Source organism: Gorilla gorilla, chromosome 8 (assembly GCF_029281585.2).
Source record: "Gorilla gorilla gorilla isolate KB3781 chromosome 8, NHGRI_mGorGor1-v2.1_pri, whole genome shotgun sequence".
NCBI classification, from domain to species: Eukaryota; Metazoa; Chordata; class Mammalia; order Primates; family Hominidae; genus Gorilla; species Gorilla gorilla.
In genome coordinates, this window is record NC_073232.2 from 33,998,716 (window position 1) to 34,012,427 (window position 13,712).

Sequence of the window (13,712 nt, forward strand, 5' to 3'; positions counted from 1 at the left end):
AACTGTTTTAAGGTCTTGTCTACTGATTCTCTAATCTGTGTCATTTCTGTGTCTGTCTTTACTATGTTTTCTCTTGGTTATGCATTATATTTTCCTGCTTCTTTGCATGCCTGGTAATTTTTGATTGGATGCCAAACATTGAGAATTTTACATTGTTTGTTGCTGAATTTTTCTCTTCTTTTTCTCTTTCTGATGTTCTTTAAATTTCTTCCTTAGCTTTTTTCTGGGATTCAGTTATGATAGTTGGAAACAGTGTGATCATTTTAAGGCTTGCTTTAAGTGTTAGGGTAATTCCACAAGTGCTTTTAGTCTATTTCTAATTTGGCCCCACTACTGAGGCAATATACTTCTGAGTGCACTACTCAATGCCCTGTGTATTAGGAGGTGTCTCCACCTGGGCTGGTGGGAACACGAACTTTACCTGGCACTACCGCTTTCTGTTGGTTATTTCCTTGGCCTTGGTTGTTTCATTACATACATGTGCTATCAACGAAAGACTTTAGGGAACTCCTTGTTCATATTTCCACAGTCCTCTCTCTATGCACCTCTCCTCTCTGGTACTCTGTGCTGTGAATTCTAGCAGCTTTGGCCTTCACAAACTCTGAATTCTGTCTCCTTAACTCAGGGAGACTCCTAGGCTTTGTTTTAATTTTTTCTTCTGGATCTTGGCCTGGAAATTCTCTCCAGAGAGTATGCTGAGGCAGTCATAGGGCTTGCCTCATATGTTTCTCTTCTTTTATAGATGACCGCTCTATGTTGTCTATTGTTCAGTGTCTGATAACTGTTGTTTCATATATTTTTTTCTGGTGTTCTAGTTGTTTAAGTCAAGAAGATAAATCCCATTTTTGGTTGAAAGCAGTTCAGCTATACTGCTTTTGTAATAACTTGTATTATCTTCTTCCTTATGTAGATAAATTTGTTTGAAGAAACATTATTGTTTTTTCCCTTTTAGGAGCCTTGCCTCAATCCTGAACTTAAAGGCTGGGAATCAATTATAGTCCAAACTGAATGAGCTCATTAGATAGTTTCAAGAAATAATGTTCAAGCCAAATCTGTGCCTTAAAATGCCCACAGAAGTTGGGGCTGGCAGATATGGTCTCATGATTAATAAGATAATTTCATTTGGGGTAAAAAAAAAAAAGGTGTCTTTATTTCCACCTCTCTTAAATTTGTAAACCCATGATTCAATATATTTTTGTGTAGGTATATGAACTGAAAGCCTGTCCATCTGTTATAGAAAATAAGATACTCTATTTTATATAAATGATATTTTCCAAATTACAAAAATAACATTAATAAGTAAATTAAAATCTATGTCTCCTCCATCTCTCCAATAAATTTTCCAGAATAATTTCAATTTCAGTGTTTCTTTTATTTATTTATTTATTTATTTATTTTTTGCCCACTCTGTTGCCCAGGCTGGAGTGCAGTGGTGTTGCCCAGGCTGGAGTGCAGTGGTGTGATCTTAGCTCACTGTAACCTCTGCCTCCTGGGTTCAAATGATTCTCGTGCCTCAGCCTCCTGAGTAGCTGGGACTACAGGCACGCACCGCCATGCCTGGCTAATTTTTGTATTTTTAGTAGAGACAGGGTTTTACCACGTTGGCCAGGCTGGTCTGGAAATCCTGGCCTCAAGTGATCCACCTGCCTTGGCCTTCCAAAGTGCTGGGATAACAGATGTGAGCCACTGCGCCAAGCCTGTGTTTCTATTTCTGTATGAATTGCAACTAGATTTTTAAAACTTAATATAGTGTGATATCTTAATACACATAAATCTTATTCTTTCTGTTAAATAGCTGCATTTTACTCCATTTTCTGAATGGTGTGATTTTATTACAAAGATCTAGTGGTGACTTTATTAGATAATTGGCTCTATTTTCTTTTAAATTCAGGGATACATGTGCAGATTTGTGATATAGGTAAACATGCATTATGGGGGTTTGTTGTACAGATTATTTCATCACCCAGGTATTAAACCTAGTACTCATTACTTGTTTTTCCTGATCCTCTCCCTCCTTCCACCCCCCAGCCTCCGATAGGCCCCAGGGTGTGTTGTTCCCCTCCATGTGTTCATGTGTTATCACCATTTAGCTCTCACTTTAAGTGAGAATTTAGCAGTATTTGGTTTCATGTTCCTGTGTTAGTTTGCTAAGGATAATGGCCTCCAGCCAGTATTACTGCAGCACTATGGTGTGGGACTCTGAACTCTGGAGCCTAGGCTGTGTTAGAAAGTTATCCAAATTATTTATTGGATAATTTTTACATGTACACATCCATGTCCCTGCAAAGGATACGATCTCATTCTTGTTTTATGGCTGAATAGTATCCCATGGTGTATATATATCACCTTTTCTTTATCCAGTCTATCACTGATGGGCATTTAGGTTGATTCCATGTCTTTGCTACTGTGAATAGTGCTGCGATGAACCTAGGCATGCATGTGTCTTTATAATAGAACGATTTCTATTCCTTTGGGTATATATCCAGTTATGGGATTGCTGGGTTGAATGGTATTCCCATCTTTAGGTCTTTGAGGAATTGCCACACTGTCTTCCACAATGGTTGAACTAATTTACACTCCCATCAGCAGTAAGTGTTCCTTTTTCTCCACAACCTCACCAGTATCTTTTGAATAATGGCCATTCTGATTGGTGTGAGATGGTATCTCATTGTAGTTTTGATTTGCATTTCTCTAATGATCAGTGATGTTAAGCTTTTCTTCATATGCTTGTTGGTCACATGTATGTCTTCTTTTGAGAAGTATCTGTTCATTTCCTTTGCCCACTTTTTAATAGCATTATTTGTTTTTTCTTGTAAATTTGTTTAAGTTTCTTATAGATGCTGGATATTAGACCTTTGTCAGATGCATAGTTTGCAAAAATTTTCTCCCCTTCTGTAGGTTGTTTACTCTGTTGATGGTTTCTTTTCCTGTGCAGAAGCTCTTTAGTTTAATTAGATCCCATATGTCAATTTTTGCTTTTGTTGCCACTGCTTTTGGCATCTTCATCATTAAATCTTTGCCCGTGCCTATGTCCTGAATGGTATTGCCTAGGTTGTCTTCCAGGATTTTTATAGTTTTGGGTTTTACGTTTAAGTCTTTAATCCATCTTGAGTTACTTTTTGTATATGGTGAGAGGAATGGGTCCAGTTTCATTCTTCTGCATATGGCTAGCCAGTTCTCCCAGCACCATTTATTGAATATGGAGTCCTTCCCATTGCTTGTTTTTGTCGGGTTTGTCAAGGAACAGATACTTGTAAGTGGGCAGTCTTATTTCTGGGTTCTCTATTCTGTTCTATTGATCTCTGTGTCTGTTCTTGTACCAGTACCATGCTGTTTTGGTTATTGCAGCCCTGTAGTATAGTTTGAAGTCAGGCAGTGTAATGGATAATTGGCTCTATTTTCTATTTATTATTAGAATTATGAGATATGGGCTAAAGATAAGTTATTCTCAAACTAAAATTGTCATCTTCAGAAAACATACCAAAACTGTATTTTACCATACAGTTAAGATTAGACTTACTAATCACCATATAGTAAGTCCCATCATTAAGACAGTAAATTTACATTTTAAAAACCATTTATTTCAAAGGGCACACAAGGAAATGACATTACTCAAAAAATTGGGATAGTTTGAAAGTGCTTAATTGAGATTTTTTTTCCTCTAATGGGCAAAATGGGCATCAGGGATTAACAACTTTTCTTTTTCAATTTTTCCCAGTATTACTGCAGCATTACACTATCATGTGGAACTCTGAACTCTGGAGCCTAGGCTGTGTTAGAAAGCTATCCAAATTATTTCTTGAGGAGAATTTTTACATGTACACAGATATCCCTTAAGTCCACCTACAGACTTGAAATGAGAGTGTTCAATTCAGGCTCATGTCTATATCAAGTAACTAAATTTTCAAAAATGGATGCCAATTCTTCCCCCAGCCTGGTTGTCTGTCATAGCTCTGCTCTGCACTTACTTGACAACACAGGCATATGTCATTGAGTATAATGATGATCTTAGTGCTGCTCAGTACCTCTCACAAGCTGTTGAGTGAAATAATATGTGGAATATCAAAACAGCATGTAGTTAATGTATTCATCTACATCTGTGCTGTGTAATATAGCCACATGTGGATATTGAGCACTTGAAATGTGGCTGGTGCCACATGCTGAAATCATAGTATTTTAGATAAATTGCATTAAATAAACTACATAAAGTAAATTTTTTGTTATTTCTACTTTTTAAAAGTGATTAGAAAAATTTAAATTACATACATGACTCTCATTACATTTCTATTAGACTGTGCTGATCTAGATAGCAGGAAAATCTATCCTTGAATTAAACTATGCAGTCAGATAGCTGCACACCCAGAGCACAACACATTGCTGTCTCCAAAACTGCTTTTGTTTAGTTATGTTATCGTACTGGAACACTGGTCTATAATGAGGGCAACAGTAGACTTATGAAACTCAGCAGATTTAATGTAGAAGTGCGGCTGAAATCTTTATTGTATTACACACATGGTCTCCTCTCTCCGTGAATCCTGGAGGAAGTGTATTTGTGGCAGCACACCGAGAACATCTGTGCTCCTCTGTGACTACTGCTTTGCTTTTGTCTGGACAATATGACTTAGAGTGTAATTGATTTTTAAAGAAGCATTGGAAGGATCTTTCTTCCTTGATGGGCTGGCTGCTTAACTAATAGAGTCAAATTTGTTTCAGACTTTAAGCAAACGTGCATGATTTTGAAGCATACATTTCATGTAGGTCCTCATTTGTAGCTCTACCTTACTTTTCTATCATAATTTCCCATTTGCTTTGATAGCCTCATCAAAAAAAACCTCACTGCATTAGAACAAGGTTGTGTATAAACACCAAATAGTATCTGATATATAATAAATGATCAAAAACTAAACAATTATAGATGTTACTGAAGCAAAAAGGACTCAGTTTGTTTTACTGTCTCAGGCTAAAAGAACTGTGCAAACCAAGTAACTTATGAGCTTTGGTATTAGATTTGTGTCTCAATCTCAGCCCTTGTTTTTCCTCATTGCCTCAACTTCTGGGCCTGGGATTTTTCTTCTGTAACAATGGGATAATACTACTTATCCCATAGGATTCTTGTGAAAAAGAGCAATAACTGGCACGTTTTAAATTCTAATACATTGAACATATTGCTATTAATAGTATTCTTGTGGTTATGAATATTGGATATCCATCCTGATAAAATGTTTAAAAATTGAAACTGTTTAACCCTTTACTTGATTTTACCTGTGTCCTGGCAGACACAGTCTTATTCTGTAAAAATCTGAGTCATGATGTCTAGACAGTGATTATAACAGACTGACATATTTCCCTGATCTGTAAAAATGAATTCTCATATACAATATATTGTTAGTATTGCTTAAGATATTAAACCTTGTTCTGTAACCGAATAATCTAAAAAATGAGTCTAACATTCACAAAAGCTCACTTACACATTTCCCTGGCAACTGATTTTAAGGAGTATTGTTGTCATATTTTCTTCTCTCAACATTTTTATGTATATATGAAATGCCAGAGAGGTGTGCTAATGCCTTTTACCACATGTTATATTATGTATAGGTTTCTTATTTATTTATTTATTTATTTATTTATTTGTTTATTTATTTCTTGAGACGGAGTCTCGCACTTTCGCCCAGGCTGGAGTGCAGGGGCGCCATCTCGGCTCACTGCAAGCTCCGCCTCCTGGGTTCACACCATTCTCCTGCCTCAGCCTCCAGAGTAGCTGGGACTACGGGCGCCCACCACCACACCCGGCTAATTTTTTGTGTTTTTAGTAGAGACGGGGTTTCACCATGTTAGCCAGGATGGTCTTGATCTCCTGACCTCATGATCCGCCTGCCTCGGCCTCCCAAAGTGCTGGGATTACAGGCTTGAGCCACTGCGCCCGGCCACGTATAGGTTTCTGAATTATAGGCAGTAACTCAAAATAAACATTAAGCCAGTAAATGCATATGGAAGCCACAATGTTCCTTGCTGAAAAAAATCCTGTATCTGGTTGTCTCTCCCCTCATCCATACGCCTGAAGGGAAAGGTGCCTTTTGAATTATCCTGTCAACCACATAGTTTTCCAGGCCTTCAATTCCTCTACGTTCTTCAGGTAATTCTATTAATTATAACACATCTTCATTTGTGTGCCTGTGATATATTATATATATGTATATATAATATATAATATGAATAAATATAAATACATGAGATATATAAGCATGAGAAGGGCAGTTGGACAAAATGTAAGAGATGAAGAGAAGTATTATTGTGGGTCTGTAGAGACTGCCTAGCCAGATGAAAAATACATTCTAATACTTAAATTCTAACACTAAACACTTAAAACACTAAAATAGCTTCTAACACTAATCATAATACTAAGAGACCATATATTGCAGCAATGGGAATTTTAGCATAAAATGTCATCATGCCAAACAAAAAGAGACTTTGGAATAGTCTAGACTTTCTTTGAATATAAGTTAATTAAAAGGGTTACTGCTTTCCTTGATTAAATTCTTGGCTGTAATTAGTTAGCAAAGTGGGTAAGACAAGAAACTCTGGATCAGGAGAAAATGACCATGTCACCTAAGAGTTCCTAATAGTCAAGGAACAGATTTCTCAGCAAAGTCAGATACATAACAATACTTTAAACAAAGAGATGTTATAAAGACTTCAGAACATGTGTTAACAGTATTGACAATAATAAAGCAGAAAGTAGTCCAAGAAGATGGGAAGCTCCAAAAATGAAACACTGATTATGTGTTACAATTAATCACAATGAAAAACAGAGCCACATTAAACAAAAACTAATGGTGTTCACTGCATTAAATACACTGTTGGTGGGACTGTAAACTAGTTCAACCATTGTGGAAGTCAGTGTGGCGATTCCTCAGGGATCTAAACTAGAAATACCATTTGACCCAGCCATCCCATTACTGGGTATATACCCAAAGGATTATAAATCATGCTGCTATAAAGACACATGCACACGTATGTTTATTGCGGCACTACTCACAATAGCAAAGACTTGGAACCAACCCAAATGTCCAACAATGATAGACTGGATTAAGAAAATGTGGCACATATACACCATGGAATACTATGCAGCCATAAAAAACGATGAGTTCATGTCCTTTGTAGGGACATGGATGAAGCTGGAAACCATCATTCTCAGCAAACTATCACAAGGACAAAAAACCAAACACCGCATGTTCTCACTCATAGGTGGGAATTGAACAATGAGAACACATGGACACAGGAAGGGGAACATCACACACTGGGGACTGTTGTGGGGTAGGGGGAGCGGGGAGGGATAGCATTAGGAGATATACCTAATGCTAAATGAGTTAATGGGTACAGCACACCAACATGGCACATGTACACATATGTAACAAACCTGCACATTGTGCACATGTACCCTAAACCTTAGAGTATAATAAAAAAAAAAAGTATGCATGCAGAAATTCTACACTGGTGAGCCTGAGGACAATTTCTGTAAGAGCTGTAGAGAGAATTTTTATTACATTCATAGAGAAGCAATGATTGCATAAGGCCATTTGGAGTTTCAGTCACCACAAATGAAAATCAATTAAAAAATAAGATTATGTGATTAATAGATTAGGGAAATATTTTAGACATAATAATTTGCATGTTGATGTTAGCAGAGAATCTTGTTAAATCCTTGTTGATAAGGTAGAGAAATATGAGTTAATAGGTTTACTTTGGTGACTGAACACTCAAAAGTATTGCTATCAGCCTAGAGAGAGGTGTCTAGTAGCCTAGTAAAGTACTTGCCATGTGATATGGTTTTGCTGTGTCCCCATCCAAACCTCATCTTGAATTGTAGCTCCCATAATTCCTATATGTTGTGGGAGGGACCCAGTGGGAGGTAAGTGAATCATGGGGGTAGGTCTTTCCCATGCTGTTCTTGCGATAGTGAATAAGTCACATAAGATCTGATGATTTTATAAAGAGGCGTTCCCCTGCACACACTCTCTTGTTTGCCACTATGTAAGATGTGACTTTGTTCCTCCTTCACCTTCTGCCATGATTGTGAGGCCTCCCCAGCCATGTGGAACTGCGAGTCAAACCTCTTTCCTTTATAAATTACCTACTCTTGGGTATGTACTTATCAGTGGTATGAGAACAGACTAATAGAGTAAACTGGTACCAGTAGAGTGGGATGCTGCTATAAAGATACCCAAAAATGTGAAAGCGACTTTGGAACTGGGTAACAGGCAGAGGTTGGAACAGTTTGGAGGGCTCAGAAGGGGACAGAAAGATGTGGGAAAGTTTGGAGCTTCCTAGAGACTTGTTGAATGGGTTTGACCAGAATGTTGATAGCAATAAAGACAATAAAGTCCAGGTTGAGGTGGTCTCAGACGGAGATGAGGAACTTGTTGAGAACTGGAATAAAGGTGACTCTTGCTATGTTTTAGCAAAGAGACTGGTGGCATTTTGCCCCTGCCCTAAAGATTTGTGGAACTTCGAATTTGAGAGAGATGATTCAGGGCATCTGATGGAAGAAATTTCTAAGCGGCAAAACATTCAAGAGGTAACTTGAGTAGTGTTAAAAGCATTCAGTTTTATGTATTCACAAAGATATGCCGTTTGGAATTGGAACTCATGGTTTTTATTATTATTATTATTATACTTTAAGTTCTAGGGTACATGTGCACAATGTGCAGGTTAGTTACATATGTATACATGTGCCATGTTGGTGTGTTGCACCCATTAACTCGTCATTTACATTAGGTATATCTCCTAATGCTATCCCTCCCCCCTCCCCCCACCCCACAACAGTCCCCAGAGTGTGATGTTCCCCTTCCTGTGTCCACGTGTTCTCACTGTTCAATTCCCATCTATGAGTGAGAACATGCGGTGTTTGGTTTTTTGTCCTTGCGATAGTTTACTGAGAATGATGATTTCCAATTTCATCCATGTCCCTACAAAGGACATGAACTCATCGTTTTTTATGGCTGCATAGTATTCCATGGTATATATGTGCCACATTTTCTTAATCCACTCTATCATTGTTGAACATTTGGGTTGGTTCCAAGTCTTTGCTATTGTGAATAGTGCCGCAATAAACATACGTGTGCATGTGTCTTTATAGCAGCATGATTTATAGTCCTTTGGGTATATACCCAGTAATGGGATGGCTGGGTCAAATGGTATTTCTAGTTCTAGATCCCTGAGGAATTGCCACACTGACTTCCACAATGGTTGAACTAGTTTACAGTCCCACCAACAGTGTAAAAGTGTTCCTATTTCTCCACATCCTCTCCAGCACCTGTTGTTTCCTGACTTTTTAATCATTGCCATTCTAACTGGTATGAGGTGGTATCTCATTGTGGTTTTGATTTGCATTTCTCTGATGGCCAGTGATGATGAGCATTTTTTCATCTGTCTTTGGCTGCATAAATGTTTTCTTTTGAGAAGTGTCTGCTCATGTCCTTCGCCCACTTTTTGATGGGGTTGTTTTTTTCTTGTACATTTGTTTGAGTTCATTGTAGATTCTGGATATTAGCCCTTTGTCAGATGAGTAGGTTGCAAAAATTTTCTCCCATTCTGTAGGTTGCCTGTTCACTCTGATGGTAGTTTCTTTTGCTGTGCAGAAGCTCTTTAGTTTAATTAGATACAAACCTGAGAAAAACAAGCAATAGGGAAAGGATTCCCTATTTAATAAATGTTGCTGGGAAAACTGGCTAGCCATATGTAGAAAGCTGAAACTGGAACCCTTCCTTACACCTTATACAAAAATTAATTCAAGATGGATTAAAGACTTAAACGTTAGACCTAAAACCATAAAGACCCTAGAAGAAAACCTAGGCATTACCATTCAGGATATAGGCATGGGCAAGGACTTCATGTCTAAAACACCAAAAGCAATGGCAACAAAAGCCAAAATTGACAAATGGCAACTTATGTTTAAAAGGAAGCAGAGCATAAAAGTTCCAAAAATTTGCAGCCTGATGATGCAATAGAAAAGAAAAACCAGTTTTCTGAGGAGAAATTCAAGCCAGCTGCAGAAATTTGCATAAGGAGAAGCCAAATGTTAATAGCCAAAACAATGGGGAAAATGTCTCCAGACCCTGTCAGAGGTCTCCACAGCAGCCCCTCGCATCACAGGCCTAGAGACCTAGGAGAAAAAATGGTTTCATGGGCTGGGCCCAGGGCCTTGCTGCTTTGTGCAATCTTGGGACTTGGTGCCCTGAGTCCCAGCCATGGCTAAAAGGGGACAACGTAGAGCTCAGGCCATTGCTTCAGAGGGTGCGAGCCCCAAGCCTTGGTGGCTTCCACATGGTGTTGGGACTACGGGTGCACAGAAGTCAAGAATTGAGGTTTGGGAACCTCCACCTAGATTTCAAAGGATGTATCAAAATGTCTGGATGTCTAGGCAAAGATGTGCTTCAGGGGCAGAGCCCTCATGGAGAACCTCTGCTAGGGCAGTGTGGAAGGGAAATATGGGGTGGGAGCCCCCCACACAGAATTCCCACTGGGGCACCGCCTAGTGGAGCTGTGAGAAGAGGGCCACTGTTCTCCAGACCTCAGAATGGTAAATCCACTGAGAGCATGCACCATGCACCCAGAAAAGCTGCAGACACTCAACGCCCGCCCATGAAAGCAGCCAGAATGGGGGCTGTACCGTGCAAGGTCACAGGGACAGAGCTGCCCAAGACCATAGGACCCCACCTCTTGCATGAGCGTGACCTGGATGTGAGACATGGAGTCAAAGGAGATCATTTTGGAACTTTAAGGTTTAATGACTGCCCTATTAGAATCTGGACTTGCAAGGGGCCTATAGCCCCTTTGTTTTGGCCAATTTCTGCCATTTCGAATGGTTATATTTACCCAATGCCTGGACCCCCACTGTATCTGGGAAGTACCTAACTTGCTTTTGATTTTACATGCTTGTAGGCAGAAGGGACTTGCCTGGTCTCAAATGAGACTTTGAACTGTGGACTTCTGAGTTAATGCTGAAATGAGTTAAGACTTTGGGGGACTGTTGGGAAGGTATGATTGGTTTTGAAATGTGAGGACATGAGATCTGGGAGGAGCTGGGGTAGAATGATATTGTTTGGCTGCATCCCCACCCAAATCTCATATTAAATTGATGAGATCCCATAATTCCCATATGTCATGGCAGGGATCTGGTGATAGGTAATTGAATCATGGGAGTGGGTCTTTCCTGTGCTGCTCTCATGATAGTGAATAAGTCTCATGAGATCTGATGGTTTTATAAAGGACAGTTCCCCTGCACACACTCTCTTGCCTGCCACCATGTAAGATGTGACTTTGCTCCGCCTTTGCCTTCTGCCATGATTGTAAGGCTTCCTCAGCCATGTGAAACTGTGAGTCAATTAAACCTCTTTTGAAATATAAATTACCCAGTCTCGAGTATGTCTTTATTAGCAGTGTGAGAACAGACTAATATACTATGTTCTATGATAGATAAGAGATATAAAAGACATATTTATTAAATTTGCAAATGACACAAAGCTGGGAAGAATGGTTGACAGAATGTATAAAAGATTCAAATGCAAAACTATCTCCATAGATTAATGAGTTGAGATAAAAAAGAATCAGCTACATAATTAGAGGATGGGAGAGACCAACCTTAGTCAAAATCCATACAGGGTATTTCAGTGTGAGCCGATAGTTGGACATGACTGTCAAAATGCTTATGGAAGCTTAGGCTGAATGGATGAAAATATTGTGCCAAGAATTATGGAAAGGAGATAATGGTTTCATGGACTGTTCAGACCATAACTGGAATATTGCTTTAAACAAAATGGAAAGAGAGGATGACTGGAGATATTCAATAACTGCAGACATCAATAAAGGGTGATAGGCCAGGCATGGTGGCTCACGCCTATAATCACAGCACTTTGGGAGGCAGAGGTGGGTGGATTACTGGAGGTCAGGAGTTCAAGACCAGCCTGGCCACCATGGTGAAACCCCATCTCTACTAAAAATACAAAATTAGCCGGGCATGGTAGCAGGGGCCTGTAATCCCAGCTACTCAGGAGGCTGAGGCAGGAGAATCACTTGAACCCAGGAGGCAGAGGCTGCAGTGAGCCAAGATGGCGCCATTGCACTCCAGCCTGGGCAAAAAGAGTGAAACTCCATCTCAAAAAAAAAGTAATTAAAAATAAAAAGGGTGACAGATTTGGTGAAAATCTTGGAAACCATCTTATGCATCATGAGTAACTCAAATTTTGAAAACTGAATCATGATTTCCCATTGACTCTGAGGCTTTCATAACTTAAGTCTCAGCCAACAGTTCAACTGTAGAAAAGTGCCTTTCATCTGATTTTGGTCACATACTTTCATCTTCTAAGTTCTCATTTAGTATCTTCATCTCTCATTATGGTTTTCTATGATAAATTTTAGTGTTCATATTTCAGTTCCCCAAAAAGACGGTAAACTCTGAGGCGTGGGAGATCAAAAGCCAGGCAGTTGTCAGAATCTTGCCAGTGTAAATTGACTTTAACCTAACAGAAATGATTCTTTTGGCATCACATTTGGGTGCCTCTATTTCCTCTAATCATAAATCTTTCTTCTGCTCATTTCTTCATAGTAAAACCAAGAAGTCTGTGCTATCACTCCAACGGCACCAAGAACAGATATACTAGTGCAATATTACACACATAATACGGGCTCCATTAATGCTTGCCAAATGAATAAAGACTGTTCCTATAAATGTTTTTTGAAAAAAAAATCGTCTAGATGCAGTAAAGCTTTTTAATTTGCCAAAGAACAGAATACCTACCTAATAAAATAACTCTCAAATTCAATATTCTATAGAAATACAATCTACCAATGTGTTATAGAGGAGTTTTACCTCATGTAATATGCAGGAATTTGAAACCAAAAGTTGGTGCAACAATAGAAAATTTGAAAATAAATTCCGCAACTGTGCCATAACTTACTTTACATTCCTCTTTCCAATCTCTAGATGTTGATATGCTAATGGAGATGTAATATAGTTACTGCTCTAATTTAAACCAGATACTTAAAATTGAAGAAGCTGCCTACTTGTTGAAGCTATTACCCTAATACTAGTAAAAATAATTGACCATTAGATCTAAAAGGGGCCTTGGATATTATCTAGTACATTTATCTCACAGAGCAGTAAACAAATGAAACTTTATTCTAAAGATCACAAAGACAATTAATTGCTAGGCCCGATTTTTAGTCCAGTCCTTTTCAAATGTGGTTTTGACTTGCATACGGACAAGGATCATGGTAAAAGACAGGAAACATTTCAAGTCCTAGGAGAAATGAGATTTTCTCCACTACTTTCTTTGCTCCCCACAGATTTAAGTAAGTTCTAAGAAGTCCCTACAGATGGGAGTAACTGAAGTGCTTCCTTTGCACGTTTTTGAGATTTGGAGAATTTAAGAGGTTCTAAGACCTATGTAAAATTTCAACTCAATTACATATTTTTTGGTTCATTATCTATCCACCAATTGTTCCTGCCATTAAACACCATTAGATCTGAAAAAGTCCTTAGAAACTGCCAAATAGTGGTAGATATTTCGTTTCACTGATCAAAAACCTGAGGCTCAAAAGCAAATGTAAATTTATATTTCATAAAAATCTTGGGGGAAAGCCCTATCCCATTAGAGAGGGAGTAGTGCAGTTAGAAATACAACACTGAACTCCTGAAACCAAACATCAAGTAT

The 13,712-nt window shown here is 38.6% G+C and overlaps 1 protein-coding gene across 3 annotated transcripts in view; it reads right to left on the reverse strand.

The window, feature by feature from the left end:
- ENKUR (enkurin, TRPC channel interacting protein) overlaps positions 1 to 13,712 on the reverse strand; it is a 35,043-nt gene that overhangs the window by 20,455 nt on the left and 876 nt on the right. The window lies entirely within an intron of this gene.